This window comes from Piliocolobus tephrosceles, chromosome 7 (genome assembly GCF_002776525.5).
Source record: "Piliocolobus tephrosceles isolate RC106 chromosome 7, ASM277652v3, whole genome shotgun sequence".
Taxonomy (NCBI): Eukaryota; Metazoa; Chordata; class Mammalia; order Primates; family Cercopithecidae; genus Piliocolobus; species Piliocolobus tephrosceles.
Window position 1 is genome coordinate 32932458 of NC_045440.1, and position 21233 is coordinate 32953690.

The following is a 21233-nucleotide window of genomic DNA, read 5'->3' on the forward strand; positions in this document are numbered from 1 at the left end:
CTTCCTTCCTTCCTTCCTTCCTTCCTTCCTTCCTTCCTTCCTTCCTTCCTTCCTTCCTTCTTTCCTTTCTTTCTTGAGTCAGACTCTTGCTCCATCACCCAGGCTGGAGTGCAGTGCCATGATCGTGGCTCACTGCAACCTCCATCTCCTGGTCTCCAGCGATTCTCTTGCCTCAGTCTCCCAAATAATTGGGACTACAGGTGCCCAGATAATTTTTGTATTTTTAGTAGAGACAGAGTTTCGCCATATTTGCCAGACTTGTCTCAAACGCCTTACCTCAAGTGATCTGTCCGCCTTGGCCTATCAAAGTGTTAGGATTACAGGCATGAGCCACTATGCCTGGCCCTATGTTTCCTATTGTATTCTTTTATCAGCCCTGTACTTGTAGTTTTATTATATGCATTACATACTACAGTAAATGTTTATAAAATGTTTCTGCTGTTAGGCTATATGCTCTGTGTCAGTGTTAGTCTTTTGACTGTCATATTTCTAGAACCTCGAGGTAGGGACTGGTAAATACAAAGTGCTCAAGAAATCTTAATTAAGTAAGTAAATTTCACATTTGGATTCTTCTGTTCTCAATGATGGCTCCCTGATCCAAGTTAATTTTTTTTTTTTTTTTTTTTTTTTGCATAGGCTATGTAAATATCTGCATAGCCAGGGTTTCTGCTTTAAGTTTCTGTCTACTTCAGTATATTCTGGTTAGTTCCATTCATGAATGGATAGAAAATTAGACATTTTTCCTCCTGGTTAGACACTTGAGCATCATAGTCCCATCAACATCAGCAATGCTAGAAGACAGGAGAAGTATCTTACACAACAGAGGCAAGTTATGTTACTAGAAGAAAATGAGAGAAATCTACCCCTTGACCTTACCTACATGACTAATAAGCCTACTCTATGGGCTATGGACTGAGTTCCAAAGAGTAGATGACAATAGGAGCAGGCATGCTGGGCAGAGACTGCTGAGACAAAGAAAGGAGTGCATCTAAGGAAAGTATGCCTGATGCTGCCGGCACAGAGTCTAGCAGAGTGAAAGGTCTGCTTAAAATGTTCACTGTGATTCTGGGGACCTAGAAGACTTCAGGTTGCACCTGCTCCTGATAGTTCTCTAGGCTTTCTAACTGCTCAAGCAGCTAAATTAGGAGCGATGACAAAGAGATGGTGGGCAGCAAACTCACTATCACCAAGCGTGATCAGCCTTGTAGGATGGTAACTCCACCTCCCACCAGGATTTTCTGTAGAATGTGGGGAGGAGGAGAAAGGGTTAGGGAAAGTAAGCCACACACCCATCTGCCAACAGGGGCTCAGGGCTGGATGCTCCTTCTGAGTTCCCAGAACTGGCAGTGATGAAGGCTAATAGGATATAAATAGGATTGAATATTTACCCTCAAATTAGGTGTCATTGAAATGGATTGCAACACCAATCACTAGATGAACTAGTTGTCTTAATGAATGCCTATTATTATAGGCAGCGCTAAGATTACTTTCTACTGTTTCCTCCCTCTATCCGATACTTTTTGCCCTAGATTGTGGAAGAGTAGGGAATTAACAAAAGTGATGACAATTATTTTTAAAAATCAGAAGTATCTCTTGTTTGTACCTTGCTCTGTTGAGGATCTTCAATCCAATCTATAATAAAATTATGAAAGGAAGTGCATGGAAGATCAGTTCCTTTTCCTAATTTAATCTAACACCTTTCTGCTGCCTTCTGACTGTTGGAAATAGATTAGATTTTCATAATGCATGGCATTTATAGTCATTGTAGGGGAAGGTTTGGGGGATCTATTCTCTAATATTTTTATCAGAAGGTGATTTAATTCTTCATGAGTCTTGATATATCTTTGATTTCTACTTTCCCTCCCCCATAAAACTGATGGACTAGTACTGTATCGTAATCACAATCCATTAAATTAATAGCTCTTTCATCTGAAGCGCTACCCTAGTCATCACTACATTTAATCCTCACAACATCTCTTTAGGACTGTTATTTCATTTCCACTTTCTTAAAGGGAATTGGGCCTCAGAAGGTTCTAGAAAGTTTCCCCAGCTAGTCTGTCCAAGAAAACTAGAAACCAGTTTTGGACACTTGGGGAAATCATGACCTGTAGATAATGCTGAAAATTGAAATGCAACTGTGACTGACATGATGTCTGGGAATGCCGTGTGTATACAGGGGAATAGGTTCTCCAGACTCCTTGCATCATTCAGGGCCATGAACTTGATGGCACCAGGGGAATGTGGAGAAACTGATGATGCCACATGAAGTCTACACCAAATATCATCCTTGAGAGTCTTTAGTTTTTTTAATTTTTAACTTTTTTTCTCACCAACAAATCATGCACAGAATTCAGAGGAGATTTCCAAGGCCCTGGAGGATTGAGAGTACACAAAAAAGAAGGCAGCCTGGACTCTTGATTTCCTGCTTAAAGAAGAGCTTCTCAGGAGATCCCCTGGACCACACACATCTTCACTGGAGTATGAGTGAGTCAGGAAATATATATATATATAAATATGTGTGTGTGTGTGTGTGTGTGTATTTTATTAAACCACTGAGATTTTAGGGTTATTTATTACAGAAGTCAGAAAACTTACGGTGAATACAGATATCGAACCAAAAGTAATTATATCTATGAATTACTCTCACAGGAGAGAATTCTAGTTTTCTCCCTTGTTTAAATTGTTAGTCCTTGATTTATTGAAATGCCTTTCCTACAATATAGAACGAGATAATGAACTCTGAACGATAATTTATTGAGTCCAAATCGTGCTTGTGATTTTTTTTTCCTCATTCAAAAAATCCGTTTGAGTAAAGGGCAACAGAAAAACACTTCTTTGGTTGCAGGAAAAAGTACATAATTTAGTTGTACTTAAGTAGGGAGGTGAATCTAGGGTTTTTTCCAAGCCTGGAAAATAGAACAGAAATTTAACAGGAAGGTATGGCACTGATATATGAGTTACAAATACACAAGGCAGAAATTAATTATGTCTGAGAGATGTTCCTGGAAAGCTGTTAATCCATTGTTTTTCACCCGTTGTCAGAGCAACCACTAGAGATGAGTGGACTGTCAGTAATAATCAGAGTCAGGTCATGAACTCTTAAAAGTGACAAATGTAAAATCTCCAAATTGAAAGAAAGAAAAAAAAGAAAAAACTCTTAGGTCCTGAGGCCTCAGGTCTCAGTGACAGAAGGCAGCTGGCAATGTGTTATTTGATGTAAGCCCAGGTCACTTCTTTTTTCTCAGGAGCCATGCTGGACAAGAACTGTGCTGTAAATGTGATGTCCCACCTGCTGTGGAAGTTGAGTTGTGGTCTTGTGATCATGAAAACTAGCATTAATAGCTTCATTAAAAATAAACATGTCTGGCCGAGCACGGTGGCTCACACCTGTAATCCCAGCACTTTGGGAGGCCGAGGTGGGCAGATCATTTGAGATCAAGAGTTAGAGACCAGCCTGGTCAGCATGATGAAACCACGTCTCTACTAAAAATACAAAAAAATTAGACTGGCGTGGTGGTGCATGCCTGTAATCTCAGCTACTCAGAAGGCTGAGGCAGGAGAATCACTTGACTAGGGAAGCAGAGGTTGCAGTGAGTCGAGATGGCGCACTGCACTCCAGCTTGGGCGACAGAGCGAGACTCCCTCTCAAAAACAAAGAGAAAGAAACAAAAATAATAAATATGTCTAACCAGACCCTCAAGTTCTCTTTTTTTCAATTATGATTTTTAAAGCTAAAGGATTTTAGTAGAGTAGCCAATGAGAAACAAGGCCAAAATAGAGGGCAGATAGAGGAACAGAGGAAACACAGGGGGAAAAGCAAAGCTTTTAGGAGAAAGGGGTGTTCAAAAATCTAGTGCAATGGAGTGCTGCAGTCCAAGAGAAGAAAGAAAGAAGGCAGTATCGCAGGAACAGATGAAACAGATGGAAGCCAACTTACAGAAGATATTCAGCCACATTCTTGTTAGAAAATACTATTAAGTAACATAGATTTGAAGAAAATTTACTGAAAAGATCTGAGTACTATCACTTTAAACTTATATAAAAACATTGATAAAAAGAATTTTCACAATGTCATGTAATGCAGTGTGGTGATTACATTCATGACAATTAGACTACAAAGGTATTATATGTATTAGATAATAGCTATAATTAATATATTATATAAAGTATATGTCATATATTATACAGTCTTTTTTATATAGCATAGCTATACCTATAATAAGCAAGCCTATAATATACAATACCTATATTTTTATAATAGCTATAATATATTTATAATATATAATATGTGTGCATTGCACAGATTTGATATATTGATAACATCAATATGTCAAATATATTTTATATGCAATATATAATAATACATTGATCTAATTATACAATAGGTATAACATATTATTGCATATTAATATATAATATGTATGATATATTATAATGTATATGTATAATTATGTAATACATAATGTATTTATTTATTAATATTATACAAGATATACATAATTACATTATGTATTATATTATACATAATATAATAGGTATAATAATATGTTATATGTAAGATAATAGGTAGAATAATATAACTATTATATAATTAGATCATTATAATTATATATAACATAAAATGTATAATATATGTGTATTTAACATATTTTGTATATTTTATAATGCATAATGCATGCATTATATATAATACATACTCTAGGTAGATATAAATCTGTATAGGTTTACTATATATTGTATATATAAAATACATACAATGTTTATGTTATATATGTTAAATACTATAGGCCATGTGTATATAATTTATAATACCTATAATTCATATAAAACAAGTGAGTACCCTGGGTTTGGTGAGTTTAATTTCTCATCAAATTCACACACCAATCTATAGAATTTTGATTCTAACTTAGATATATAACTCTAAATTTGATAGTCTGTCTACCATAACATTCTACAAAGAGAGTTGGCCGAGTTTACCTTCCGTTATTCGGTTCTTGAAACTACTGGTTTTTAGTTTAATTTTCTGTTAGAGACCTGAGACAAGTGGCGCCGAACTTCAAGAATGAACATTTTCACTTTTATAAATGCCTAGAGTTATTTCACCCTAACAGTAACCTGGGAACAAAGTCAGCTTCTTTTGCCTAGTTCAGTGTTTCTGAAATTTGCTTAGCACTAGATCACCTGCGAAATTGATCCTGCATTACCAGTACCAGTGCTATTTCCATAAACCCCATGAAAGGGATCTGGGAATGTAGATATTAAACAAACACCCCAGGTGATTTTTCTGATCAAGGATCTTTAAGAAATATTTATACCAATCAAACCCTTGCCCTTCTGAGAATCTACAATTGTTCAAGAACAATTCATAGATAATATGTTTTTAATTGTATTCTAATTAAGGCTGGGATTTCTAACTTGAAATGACTAGAGATTAAAACATTTTTTATTTCATGACATGAATCAGAAATTAGGACCCCTTAGAAAAATATAAAATTCACATACAATCTACAATTCTCTTTATTAACAATGTTTTAAGATGCTCACCTTCAATCTCTGTCTGTCTTTTTTTATTTTAACTGTTGGCATCTCTTAACATCTTTATTTTCACTTGAATCTCATTTCTCCTTGTATGTTCTTCAAATGAAACAGAAGTACCCTGAGGTCTCACACTAAATTCACTTTATATGAACAAAGCTTCACCTGTCTTGACTGCTTATTTAATATGATAATTTCTTTTAAGAATGTTAATATTGATCTTTTAATAAAGTGCATTGATGGCAGAATAGGAACAGCTCCAGTCTCCAGCTCCCAGTGCGAGCAACACAGAAGACATGTGATTTCATGTGATTTCTGCATTTTCAACTCAGTTACTGGGTTCATCTCACTAGGGAGTGCCGGACAATTGGTGCTGGTCAGCTGCTGCAGCCTGACCAGGGAGAGCTGAAGCAGGGTGAGGCATCCCCTCACCTGGGAAGCCCAAGGGGGAAGGGAATCCCTTTTCCTAGCCAGGGGACCTGAGACACACAACACCTGGAAAATTGGGTAAATCCCACCCCAATACTGTGCTTTACCAAGGGTCTTAGCAAACTGGCACACCAGGAGATTATATCCCGCGCCTGGCTAGGAGGGTCACATGCCCATGGAGCCTCCCTCATTGCTAGCACAGCATCTGGGATCTAACAGCAAGGCAGTAGCTAGGCTAGGGGAGGGGCGCCCGCCATTGCTGAGACTTAAGTAGTTAAACAAAGCCACTGGGAAGCTCGAACTGGGTGGAGCTCACAGCAGCTCAAGGAGGCCTGCCTGTCTCTGTAGACTCCACCACTGGGGACAGGGCACAGCTAAACAACAACAACAATAACAACAACAACAAAAAAGCAGCAGAAATCTCTGCAGATGCAAACGACTCTGTGACAGCTTTGAAGAGAGCAGTAGATCTCCCAAGGCAGAGGTTGAGATCTGAGAAAGGACAGACTGCCTGCTCAAGTTGGTCCCTGACCCCTGAGCAGCCTAACTGGGAGACATCCCCCACTAGGGGCAGACCGACACCCCACACCTTACACAGTGGAGTACACCCCTGAGAGGAAGCTTCCAAAGCAAGAATCAGACAGGTACACTCATTGTTCGGCAATATTCTATCTTCTGCAGCCTCTGTTGCTGATACCCAGGCAAACAGGGTCTGGAATGGAACTCAGGCAATCTCCAACTGACCTACAGCTGAGGGTCCTGACTGTTAGAAGGAAAACTAACAAACAGGAAGGACACCCACACCAAAACCCCATCAGTACGTCACCATCATCAAAGACCAGAGGCAGATAAAACCACAAAGATGGGGAAAAAGCACGGCAGAAAAGCTGGAAATTCAAAAAATAAGAGTGCATCTCCCCCTCCAAAGGAACACAGCTCATCGCTAGCAACAGATCAAAGCTGGATGGAGAATGACTTTGACTAGAGGAGAGAAGAAGGCTTCGGTCCATCAAACTTCTCAGAGCTAAAGGAGGAAATACGTACGCAGTGCAAAGAAACTAAAAATCTTGAAAAAAGAGTGGAAGAATTGATAACTAGAATAATTAATGCAGAGAAGGCCATAAACGAACTGACAGAGATGAAAACCATGACACGAGAAATATGTGACAAATGCACAAGCTTCAGTAACCGACTTGATCAACTGGAAGAAAGAGTATCAGCGATTGAGGATCAAATGAACGAAATGAAGCGAGAAGAGAAATCTAAAGAAAAAAGAAGGAAAACAAATGAACAAAGCCTGCAAGAAGTATGGGATTATGTAAAAAGACCAAATCTACGTCTTATTGGGGTGCCTGAAAGTGAGGGGGAAAATGGAACCAAGTTGGAAAATACTCTGCAGGATATAATCCAGGAGAACTTCCCTAACCTAGCAAGGCAGGCCAACATTCTAATTCAGGAAATACAGAGAATGCCACAAAGATACTCCTCGAGAAGAGTAACTCCAAGAAACATAATTGTCAGATTCAGCGAAGTTAAAAAGAAGGAAAAAATGTTAAGAGCAACCAGAGAGAAAGGTCAGGTTACCCGCAAAGGGAAGCCCATCAGACTAACAGCAGATCTCTCGGCAGAAACTCTACAAGCCAGAAGAGAGTGGGGGCCAATATTCAACATTCTTAAATAAAAGAATTTTAAACCTAGAATTTCATATCCAGCCAAACTAGGTTTCATAAGTGAAGGAGAAATAAAATCCTTTACAGATAAACAAATGCTTAGCGATTTCGTCACCACGAGGACTGCCTTACAAGAGACCCTGAAGGAAGCACTAAACATGGAAAGGAACAACTGGTACCAGCCATAGCAAAAACATGCCAAAATGTAAAGACCATCGAGGCTAGGAAGAAACTGCATCAACTAATGAGCAAAATAACCAGTTAATATCATAATGGAGGATCAAGTTCACACATAGCAATATTTACCTTAAATGTAAATGGACTAAATGGTCCAATTAAAAGACACAGACTGGCAAATTGGATAAAGAGTCAAGACCCATCAGTTTACTGTATTCAGGAGACCCATCTCATATGCAGAGACACACATAGGCTCATAATAAAGGGATAGAGGAAGATCTACCAAGCAAATGGAAAACAAACAAACAAAAAAAGCAGGGGATGCAATACTAGTCTCTGATGAAACAGCCTTTAAACAATCAAAGATCAAAAGAGACAACGAAGGCCATTACATAATGGTAAAGGGATCAATTCATCAGGAAGAGCTAACTATCCTAAATATATATGCACCCAATACAGGAGCACCCAGATTCATAAAGCAAGTCCTTACAGACTTACAAAGAGACTTAGACTCCCATACAAAAATAATGGGAGACTTTAACACCCCACTGTCAACATTAGACAGATCAGTGAGACAGAAAGTCAACAAGGAGATCCAGGGATTGAACTCAACTCTGCACCAAGTGGACCTGATAGACATCTACAGAACTCTCCACCTCAAATCAACAGAGCATACATTCTTCTCAGCACCACATCACACTTATTCCAAAATTGACCACATAGTTGGAAGTAAAGCACTCCTCAGCAAATGTAAAAGAATGGAAATTATAACAAACTGTCTCTCAGACCACAGTGCAATCAAACTAGAACTCAGGACTAAGAAACTCAATCAAAACCGCTCAACTACATGGAAACTGAACAACCTGCTCCTGAATGACTACTGGGTACATAACGAAATGAAGGCAGAAATAAAGATGTTCTTTGAAACCAATGAGAACAAAGATACAACATACCAGAATCTCTGGGACACACTTAAAGCAGTGTGTAGAGGAAAATTTATAGCACTAAGTGCCCACAAGAGAAAGCAGGAAAGATCTAAAATTGACACCTTAACATCACAATTAAAAGAACTAGAGAGGCAAGAGCAAACACATTCAAAAGCTAGCAGAAGGCAAGAAATAACTAAGATCAGAACAGAACTGAAGGAGATAGAGAACAACCCTCCAAAAAATCAATGAATCCAGGAGCTGCTTTTTGAAAAGATTAACAAAATTGATAGACTGCTAGAAAGACTAATAAAGAAGAAAAGAGAGAAGAATCAAATAGACGCAATAAAAATGATAAAGGGGATATCACCACCGACCCCACAGAAATACAAACTACCATCAGAGGATACTATAAACACCTCTACACAAATAAACTAGAAACCTAGAAGAAATGCATAATTTCCTGGACACTTACACTCTCCCAAGATTAAACTAGGAAGAAGTTGAATCCCTGAAAAGACCAATAGCAGCCTCTGAGATTGAGGCAATAATTAATAGCCTACCAACCAAAAAAAGTACAGGACCAGATGGATTCACAGCCAAATTCTACCAGAGGTAGAAGGAGGAGTTGGTACCATTCCTTCTGAAAGTATTCCAATCAATAGAAAAAGAGAGAATCCTCCCTAACTCATTTTACGAGGCCAACATCATCCTGATACCAAAGCCCGACAGAGATACAATAAAAAAAGAGAATTTTAGACCAATATCCCTGATGAACATCGATGCAAAAATCCTCAATAAAATACTGGCAAAAAGAATCCAGCAGCACATCAAAAAGCTTATCCACCATGATCAAGTGGGCTTCATCCCTGGGATGCAAGGCTGGTTCAACATACGCAAATCAATAAATGTATTCCAGCATATAAACAGAACCAAAGACAAAAAACACATGATTATCTCAATAGATGCAGAAAAAGCCTCTGACAAAATTCAACAGCCCTTCATGCTAAAAACTCACAATAAATTCGGTATTGATGGAACGTATCTCAAAATAATAAGAGCTATTTATGACAAACCCACAGCCAATATCATACTGAATGGGCAAAAACTGGAAGCATTTCCTTTGAAATCTGCCACAAGACAGGGATGCCCTCTCTCACCACTCCTATTCAACATAATATTGAAAGTTCTGTCTAGGGCAATCAGGCAAGAGAAAGAAATAAAGATTATTCGGTTAGGAAAAGAAGTCACATTGTCCTGTTTGCGGATGAAATGATTGTATATTTAGAAAACTCTCTCTTCTCAGCCCAAAATCTCCTTAAGCTGATAAGCAACTTCAGCAAAGTCCCAGGATACAAAATCAATGTGCAAAAATCAGAAGCATTCTTATACACCAGTAACAGACAAACACAGAGTCAAATCATGAATGAACTCCCATTCACAATAGCTTCAAAGAGAATAAAATACCTAGGAATCCAACTTACAAGGGATGTAAAGGACCTCTTCAAGGAGAACTACAAACCGCTGCTCAGTGAAATAAAAGAGAACACAAACAAATGGAAGAACATACCATGCTCGTGGATAGGAAGAATCAATATTGTGAAAATGGCCATACTGCCCAAAGTAATTCATAGATTGAATGCCATCCCCATTAAGCTACCAATGACTTTCTTCACAGAATTGGAAAAAACTGCTTTAAAGTTCATATGGAACCAAAAAAGAGCCCGCATTGCCAAGACAATCCTAAGCCAAAAGAACAAAGCTGGAGGTGTCACGCTACCTGACTTCAAACTATACTACAAGGCTACAGTAACCAAAACAGCATGGTACGGATACCAAAACAGCATGGTACGGATACCAAAACAGAGATATAGACCAATGGAACAGAACAGAGCCCTGAAATAATACCACACATCTACAGCCATCTGATCTTTGACAAACCTGACAAAAACAAGAAATGGGGAAAGGATTCCCTATTTAATAAATGGTGCTGGGAAAATTGGCTAGCCATAAGTAGAAAGCTGAAACTGGATCCTTTCCTTACTCCTTATACGAAAATTAATTCAAGATGGATTAGAGACTTAAATGTTAGACCTAAAACTATAAAAGCCCTAGAAGAAAACCTAGGTAATACCGTTTGGGACATAGGCATGGGCAAGGACTTCATGTCTAAAACACCAAAAGCAACGGCAACAAAAGCCAAAATTGACAAATGGAATCTAATTGAACTAAAGAGCTTCTGCACAGCAAAAGAAACTACCATCAGAGTGAACAGGCAACCTACAGAATGGGAGAACATTTTTGTAATCTACTCATCTGACAAAGGGCTAATATCCAGAACCTACAAAGAACTCAATCAAATTTACAATAAAAGAAGAAACAACCCCATCAAAAAGTGGGCAAAGGATATGAACAGACATTTCTCAAAAGAAGACATTCATACAGCCAACAGACACATGAAAAAATGCTCATCATCACTCGCCATCAGAGAAATACAAATCAAAACCACAATGAGATACCATCTCTCAGCAGTTAGAATGGCAATCATTAAAAAATCAGGAAACAACAGGTGCTGGAGAGGATGTGGAGAAATAGGAACACTTTTACACTGTTGGTGGGATTGTAAACTAGTTCAACCATTATGGAAAACAGTATGGTGATTCCTCAAGGATCTCGAGCTAGAAGTACCATATGACCCAGTCATCCCATTACTGGGTATACACCCAAAGGATTATAAATCATGCTGCTATAAATACACACGCACACGTATGTTTATTGTGGCAGTATTCACAATAGCAAAGACTTGGAATCAACCCAAATGTCCATTGGTGACAGACTGGATTAAGAAAATGTGGCACATATACACCATGGAATACTATGTAGCCATAAAAAAAGGATGAGTTTGTGTCCTTTGTAGGGACATGGATGCAGCTGGAAACCATCATTCTCAGCAAACTATTGCAAGAACAGAAAACCAAACACCGGCTGTTCTCACTCATAGGTGGGAACTGAACAATGAGATCACTTGGACTCAGGAAGGGGAACATCACACACTGAGGCCTATCATGGGGGGGTGGGGAGGAGGGATTGCATTGGGAGTTATACCTGATGTAAATGACGAGTTGATGGGTGCTGACGAGTTGATGGGTGCAGCACACCAACATGGCACAAGTATACATACGTAACAAACCTGCATGTTATGCACATGTACTCTAGAACTTAAAGTATAACAATAATAAAAAAATAAAAAATAAAAAAAAATAAAGTGTATCATGAGGAATGTTTCTCTTTGGCACTATTATTTGTGCTAGTGTCATGATTGCTATACTGCATGTAGGCCCCTGACTCTGCATGTAGGCCCTCATGTAGGCCCCTGACTCTGAGGTCACCATGGCAGTGCCACATCTCTTCTACAGTTTCGGAATACCTAGAAAATATTTGAAGTACTCTCTCAAACAATCGGACCTTGTCATGTCGTTAAAAGTCTGTGTACATTTTTTTCACTTTCTATGGATAGGGGATAAAGCAGCATGGACTTGGATTATTTGTTCTATTTTAACCATTTCATGGAGGTCCACTTGAAGTGGAAATTCTCACTAAACATTGCCCATAGGTGCTTGGAAACTGGATTTCAGCAAAACAACATAAAATATAACTTCAACCCTTCTAATATTAAATGTTGAAAGAAATATGAGCTATATCTACATTTAAGACAGATTAATCAAAATGAATAAGGTAATGATTTGTCCAATTTTTCATGAACTTGTGAGTGAGGCTGGTTGTAGTGTAGTAGGTTAAATGCAGGAATAAATGTTTGCAATCAGAGATCATCAGAAGCAACTCCTACCACCACAGTTAAAAACAATCACAAATAGGGTGAGTTTCCTGAGCACTTTCCTGATGCATTGTTTACTGTCATACATTTTTATTATTACCATAGACTTGATGAATTTGTATTTGACAATCATTTGTATTCATTCATTTTCCAACCCACTTATTCCAGTTTAGGGTGGCAGTTAGCCTGAGCCTATATTGGCAGTTCAGGGAACCAGGCGGGAACCGGCTGGGGACAGGATGCCATCCCATCATAGGATGCATCCACACACACCCACACACTCACTCAGACTGGAACATGTAGATGCGCCCATTTACCTCATGCACACAGCTTTGGAATGTGTGAGGAAATCTGAGTACCCGGAGAAAACTCACACAGACATGAGAAGGTGCAAACTCTACACAGGTAACGGCCCTGAATAAAAATCAACTCTTTTTTCATCAACCTTATAAGGAAACAACGTTGAACATGCTTTTTGAGGATCTGCTGTACAGTCAACTGCGTACTTCACTATGTATAATTTGGTAAGATTTGACATATGTGTATTTATAAAATCGTTAACCACAATCAAGGTAACAGACATTTCCATCACCCCTAAATGTTTCCTTATGCCCTTTATAATCTACTATTTCCTCCACCTCCATTTCTAAAAAAACGCTAATCTGCTTTCTTTCACTATAGACTGGTTTGCATTTTATAGAATTATTCATTTTTTTTTTTTTCTTGCATCTTCTTTCATTTAGGATAATAATTTTAAGAGTTATCCAAGGTGTCAGCTGGCCCGGATTCTTATGTGGAGCTCTGGGGGATAATCCACTTCCATGCTTATTAAGATTGGCAGAATTGGGTTCCACCCAACCATAGGGTGGAGATTCCCTTGTCTGTTAGAGGGGCATTGTTCTCAGGTTCTGAAGACCATTCACATTCCTTGCCTCATAAACCACTTCATCCAGACTCAAAACCAGCAATGGAATGAGAAGTCAAATCTCTCTGGCCTCATCCACCCTGCCTCTCCCTCTGCACTTCTGTTATGTTTGCAGCCAAAGAAAGTTTTCGGAGTTTTTTTGTTTTGTTTTGTTTTGTTTTGTGTTTTTGAGACGGAGCCTCGCTCTGTCACCCAGGCTGGAGTGCAGTGGCGCGATCTCGGTTCACTGCAACCTCTGCCTCCCAGGTTCAAGCAATTCTCCTGCCTCAGCCTCTCGAGTTTCTGGGACAACCTGCGCACACTGCCACGCCCAGCTAATTTTTTGTATTTTAGTAGAGACGGGGTCTCATCACGTTGCCCAGACTGGTCAAGTTCTCGGTTTCTAAAGACTCATGTGATTAGGCTGGATCCATCCAGATAATCCAGGATAGTCTGTTTATCTTACAGTTTGTAACATCAGTATAAAATCCCTTTGTCAATGCTAGGTAGCATTCACAAGTTCCAAGGGATGGGGGTAAATATTTTGGGAAGGCCATTCTTCTGCCTATCACATCTTCCTTCAGTTGTTTCAGTCACAACCAAATTCTCATGTTCATTAGACTGGATCTACCCTAATAAAGTCGAAATCTCTCCCTCCTTCTCCTTGGAAATTCCATTGTGACATCTAGTTTTTTTTGGTGAGATATTATCAATAGGCCCCATTGACTCGAAATTTCCCAGAATGACTTCTACATTCTCTTGCCTTAAATGAATATGGCTATCCCCTGAGTAAACTGCTGCTTCTGCTATGTTCTTGAAGGAGTCAATTTATTTTTGCCCATATGGAAGCACCCCTGGCCAAAATGTAATGTCAGGCTACCTAGCTCCATATTGCCAATTATAAGCCACTTTCCCTCCCTTTCTCCCTCTTATGGAATTTGAAGCCCATTATATAAACCACACATCCATTATCTCTGTTTTTAAAATAATCTACCATTTTCTTGATCACTTTTCTTCAGTCATTGAAGATATCAGCACCTGAATTACGATCATCTCTTCATTATTATTTCTAACATAAAAATTAGATATCCACACAGATAAACCAAGCAACATATTGGACTCCCAGTCTTGAACTCCTTTCTCTTCATGATCTTGTCACATACCCTCTTTCAACTCTTTGACTCACAAATTGTATGCTTTTGTTCTTTTTCCTTTTTCTTTTTCTTTCTTTCTTTTTTAAGACACAGTCTCATTCTTTTGCCCAGGCTGGAGTGAAGTACTGCAATCTCGGCTCACTGCAACCTCTTCCTCCAGGGCTCAAGCGATTCTCCTGCCTCAGCCCTCTGAGTAGTTGAGATTACAGGCGCCCACCACCATGCCTAGCAAATTTTTTTGTAATTTTGGTGGTGACAGAGGATTTCCGTGTTGGTTAGGCTGGTCTTGAACTCCTGACCTTAGGTGATCTGCCCACCTCAGCCTTCCAAAGTGCTGGGATTACAGGCATGAGCCATCGGGCCTGACCCCAAACTATATGCTTTTTAAGTAAGCAATAACTATACTATGCTCAATGTCAAGTATCCCTCTTCTTGACCACCAGCTCATATCTCTCCATTTTACTCCTTGTGTTATCCCAGTCCACTGATGCATTGACCTTGATGACATCTATAATGCATGAGCCCCTCTTTTGTTCAACTGATTATCACCCTTCTCATGCTCTCAGTCCCCCTTTTTCTTTACCTAGCTTCCATGTTCTATTATCCCTTACATGTGCCCTCACCATTGTAACTCCACTTCCCACCATGGTGTTCATCTGGTAAAATTCTAGTCATGGTTCAATCTATCTATTCTCAGCCTATACTTGAAGCAGAGAAAAATTTTGCAAGAGAACTGATACTTGTTGCTGATTTAATTTTCAACAAAATTTATGAGTGATCTCAGTGCTCCCAAACAATTAAATACATTTTTGTATTCAGTTCATTCTCTCAATCACCGAAGTGACTGCATCTCATCTCTCCCTAAAATTCAACAATCTCTCCTCTTCCTTAATCTAAGTACCCACAATGATTTTTGTTTTACTGAGAAAATAGAAGCATGTAGAAGAAAACTTTTACATAAGCCTCCTAAGAAATCTACCAAAATACATTCTTCTGTACCAAAAATTTTGTTTTCCATAATGTTATAATGTATAAACTATTCTTGCTTTAATCGAGGTCTAACATCTTTCCCTTTCTTGAATCTACTCACATGTTATAAAGGTCCAGGTTTTTTGCAGTTATATTCTTTCTTTTGTTCACCATCATTTTGTTCTGTCCGTCTCTACTGGAGAATTCTCATCAGTACATCAACATACCACTGTACATTTAAACATATGTGTTCCTCTTTAAACCATATTTAACTGCTTCATTTTACTACTACTCATTACAGTGAAATTTCTCAAAAGAGTTGTTTACATCTGCTGTTTCTAATTTATTCTCTTTCATTATAACTTGAAACCTCCTAATCAGGTTTTGGGCCCTGACATCACCCCCAAAACCAGCATCAATAAAGTCGTAAGTTATACAGGCACTGAAAAATTTATAATAATTTTGAAGTTTACGTATTGGTTAGTCTGTGTCATTTGACGTAGGTGTTCAGTTTATGCTTCCAGAAAAATGTACACACCTTCGCCTCTGGAACATTGTATGCTTTCTGAAAAATGTCCACACCTTCGCTTCAGGAACATCTCTTGTGTCTCCTAATTTGCAAGCACGTCATTCTCAGACTTATTGGACAACCTTCCTCTTCATCTTAACCTCTAAATGTTTGAGTGTCCCAGGGTTCACGTCTCAGCTCTCTTTATTTCTCTGTCTACATTCATTTATTAAGTGATCTCACTCAGCCTGATGGTCGTAAGTATCCATCTGCTTGAGGATGATTCAAAAGCGTATATTTCTATCCGTCCCGCTTCTCTGAACTCAATGTTCTTTTGTACAAGCACCTATTCAACAATTCCACTTGGAAGTAAAATAAACAACTTAAATTGTTCAGGTCTAAAAATGAACTCTTGTTTCCCCTAGCATGTACACATTACTTCCTTCTCAATTTCCATAACAATAAATGCTACTTTTATTCCTTCAGATGCTTAGACACAAGTCTTTGAATTATTTATTTTTGAGAACCCCTGTGGTGTGAGTCTCATGGTGTGAAAAGAAGGAATTAGCTATAGTACCCGTATTACTAAATGTTTTTGCATTCTTCAGTCTTCTTTAACCCACGTCAATTCTGAACATGTTTTAGATTCGACTTCTTAAGCCACAATCTTCAGAAATTCAGTGGTTCTCTCTTACCGAGAGAAGGAAACCTCAGATCTTAAAATACTCATTCAAGGTCTTCTATCACCTTACTCCAATCTTCCCTGTGAATTGCGTCTCTTACCATCACATTTTATGAAACTTTTATTTCTACCAAATATTCGCACATGCATGCTTTCAACTCTTTTAATATTCTGCCCTGTTCATTTTCTTTTCTCCCTTACGATGCCATCTTTTGAAATCTCTACCAATGATACTCTTAGTTTTTCTTGTAAATATATGCTTTAAGTCCCAGCTACTACCGTTTATTCTCTATTAAAACTCTTCAGATGTCTTCTGGCTTCCAAAGAAAGTAATTTTCTTCCTCTGAGCTTCTCCAAAGTTCATTCTGCATGATATTCATAAAGTACATAATGTATTATATTTCTTATATACATATTTAGATTTTTAAATTAAAATTGCCTAAATACTTGCAGGTGAAATTGTGACTAACAATTCTCTGAATGTCTTGTAGTGCCTAGCACAATACATTTACATCTATTTAATAACAAATAAATACTTTGAAAATTTGAATTGGTCTTAGATATAAATTCAATCTCTAAAAAATAAGATTTTACTATCATAAATAGTACAATTATTCTAAGATTGAGGATAACAAAGAATATTACCTAGAGTGCAGTCAGAACAAACAAACCACACCGATTATTTTAGCAGAGATAATTTAAAATAAAGAATTGTTGGGGCGAGCATGGAGGCTCATGCCTATAATCCCAACACTTTGGGAGGCCGAGGCTAACAAATCACTTGAACCAAGGAGCTCGAGACCAGCTTGGGCAACATAGGGAGGTCCCATTTCTACAGAAAATTAGCCAGGATGGTGGCACATGCCTGTAGCTCCAGTTACTTCAGAGGCTAAGGTGGGGGTGGGATCTTTGGAGCCCTGGAGGTGAAGATTGCAGTGAGCAGTGATTTTGCCACTGCACTCCAGCCTAGGTGATGGAGCGAGACTCAGTCTCAAAAAAAAAAGTTGAGTGGTTATTAAAAATCTGAAAATTCAAAGGAGTACACTAAGCTATCACACAATTTTCAACTGCAGGAAGCAGGTACAATCTTTAGTACTAGAGCACTAAAGTAAAGGGGGAGAGATTAAGATTATTAAAATTATTAGACATTTGGCAGAAGATTTCTTGAAGGAGTAGGCATTGCTCAGTGGGTGCCAGTGTCTCTTAGCTCATTGAAAAGCCACATGGTGCTGGGCAGTAGACCTACTGAAGGGACCTTCATCTGGCTGCTACTGACTTGTGTGAGGGGCCTAGATGAAGCTGGTGCTACAAGTATTGTGAAAAACTGCAAACTAGAATTAATTGCTGCTACAAACAATTACCCTGCTGGAGGGAAGAAGTATTGCCGAAATGACACTAGTTAAAAACTGAAGGCCAAAAAAAGAGGAAAAGGTAATGAATGGGAAGGAGTGTATTTTCCCTCCTCCTGCTTTTGAGTTTCTTTCTAGTGTTGCTTATTGGCAGGGCCTGAAGAGAGCAGACACAAAAACTGAAATGTGGTTGGCAGAGTCCTGGCCCCAGAATTACAAAGCAGAATACAGAAGAGTGAGTTTGAAACAGAAATAGCAGCTAAATTCCTGGCACACACAGACACCCCTTGACTCCAAATGCTGATTGCTCTCTTACAAACTACAGAGTCAAAGACATAAAATGAGCAAAAGAAAATGACTTAAAATAGATAAATATCTCGTCGTGATGTTTAGCAATGTTTCAAAAATATCACTGATTTATTGTAATACCAAGATGTATATATCAGGGTGAACAGGTTAAAAAAAAAAAACTGATGTTTTAAAAAATTCTCTGAAAATTTTAAGTAAAGTTTAATAAACAATTAATTTTAGAGGTTTTTCCTTGAATCTTTGGTTTGCCAATGGGTAATTCAACAGGTTTTACATTTTCCATGAATGTTTTTTTTTTTTTTTGCTTTTAAGAAATTCTCGATTATTTTATAGCATTCTATTACTTTGCTGCTCAAGTGTTTACTGCAGCTATCCTTTGGAATATTTTTTTATGCAGCTGATCTACCCAAGAGAAACAAGTGTATTACAACAAATCCCTCTGAGGCTTGCTCAGAAATCCTCTGGTCGAAAGGAAGATATACATGCTAGACTGTATTTCTTCTAAACTGAATTCCTGAGATTTGTCTGTCAGGTCTGGGGAATTGTGTTCGCTGCCACTACTAAGTCAGGAAGATTTGCAAACCAAGGAACAAAGGATCTTATTAAATAAAAAAATTTATATTGTGACTTTTATGTTTTTTACTCCAGTTCAAGTTTATCAGGGAAATGTCATGTTGTAGCTGAATTAATACTGATCAAGCTCAATTTGCATATAATTTGGCTTTCAAGAAGAGATGGAGAGAGTGAGAAGCATAATTTTTTTTTTTATCAAATCAAGTATACTCGCTTTCCTTATATTGTTTCAAATGGAAAAACTTTATTTCATAGGAAAGCATTTTGTATCATCCAAATCTCTTGCTACCATGTTAGATGATCCCAGGTGAAGGGGTTTGCACACTAGTGTAAGTCTACCGTGATTGACACTGATGAAATTCTCAGTGCTTAGCAAGAATATGTGATATAAGAAATTACTCATTCATTCATCAAATATTAATGGGATGTCTACTATTTATGAATCATTGAATCCAGTAATTTAAAGCATTTTTTCCTAACCCAGAAAGGAAAAACCTTTCTACTTCTTTCTCATTCCATATAGCTTTCTGACTTTAATTCATATTAAGAATATATACCTAGATATAATACCAGGAATTTCAATTGAGAGATCAATCTTATCTAAGCAACTGACTTTGATTTGTTCTGAGGTTCATAAAACCCACTCCAGTTTCTTCAATATTTAGTTGCATGGTCTGCTACTCACACAAAATAGAATTTCCCTTGCTTACCTCCTTTGCAACTGTATATGACCATTTGGCTAAGTCTGGGCAATGAGTTGTAACCAGAAATGTTGTGAAAGGCTTCTGGGTAATCTTAAATGGAGCGGAATTGTCTAGAAGAACATTTTTGTTTGTTTGTTTTGTTTCCATTTCCTTTTCTTCTTCTTCCAGCCTGAAACTCAGAGCTCCACCAGCTATTTTATTTTTATTTTTATTTTTTTGAGACAGAGTCTCCCTCTGTCACGAGGCTAGAGTACAGTGGTAGCACCACAACTCCGTGCAGACTGGAGCTCCCGAGCTCAAGCAATCCTCCTTCCTCAGCCTACTGAGTAGGTGAGAACACAGGTGCACACCACCACACTGTGTTTTTTTGTTTTTTATACAGACAGGGGTCTTGCTGTGTTGACCAAGCTGGTCTCAAACTTATTGCCTCAAGCAATCCTCCCACCTCAGCTTCCCAAAGTGTTGGGATTACAGTCATGAGCTGTCACGCCTGGTACACTAGTCATCTCGGACTTTGAACATGAACTTGAAGAATAAGCCTAGTGCTAGAAAGTTGAAATGATCATGGCGTCACTGAAATAATATTGCAGTGACTGTCCTTTAATCTGCTTTATGTGACAAGAAAAAAAGTCAAATTATATTTTGTGTGAATCACTGCAATACAGATTTTTCTCATATGCAATTGAACCTAATATTCCCTGAAAATCAAACAAAATCTTTGTTGTAGAAAACTATAGTTGTTTTCATTATTTTAACACTTTCCTTAAAATTTCCATATAAATTTTTAATCTAAATTTCTACCTAAATTATTTAGAATTTCTATTTTCCTTTTAAATGTTATAAAAAACTTAATATGATTTATCTGTTGCACAGGAATCCCCCTTTGTCTTCATTTTGTTAGAGATCTGGTTCTACCATTTTTATAATAAACACACCAATTTGTTTTTAATCATCAGCTGATGATTAATTAAATTTATCAAATATGGATTGGTTTCTGTTTCCTCTACTCTTTTTTGAATTCCTCACTTTACTTCCACGAGTAGTTTTCTTTTGATTTATGTAAATGATTTCCTAATACTTTCATAATTTGTAAATCTGTATATCTGTACATGTTTTTATGTCAAACTCTCTTGAAAGATAGTTCAGTTCAATGTAGAATTTTAGATTCCTAATAATTTCTTTTAGAAGTTTGAAAATACCACTTTATTTTCTTCTAGAGTCTATCATTGCTTAGGAGATATCATCTATATATCCGTGACTCATTTGAATTATTTGAATTATTCTATCTCTATCTTTTTCTATGGTATATTATCTCTTTCTATTGATGTTCTGTATTTCATAATAATGAATCTTAGGATGCATTTATGTTTACTTAATCACTCTGATTCTTAAAGGTTTTGTTGTTTTGCTATTTTTTATTTTTTTTAATATGAGGAGTCACACCTTCAATTCTCAGGAGCTCTCAAATATTATCTCTTCACTGGCATGTCTTCAATTTGCATATCCCAG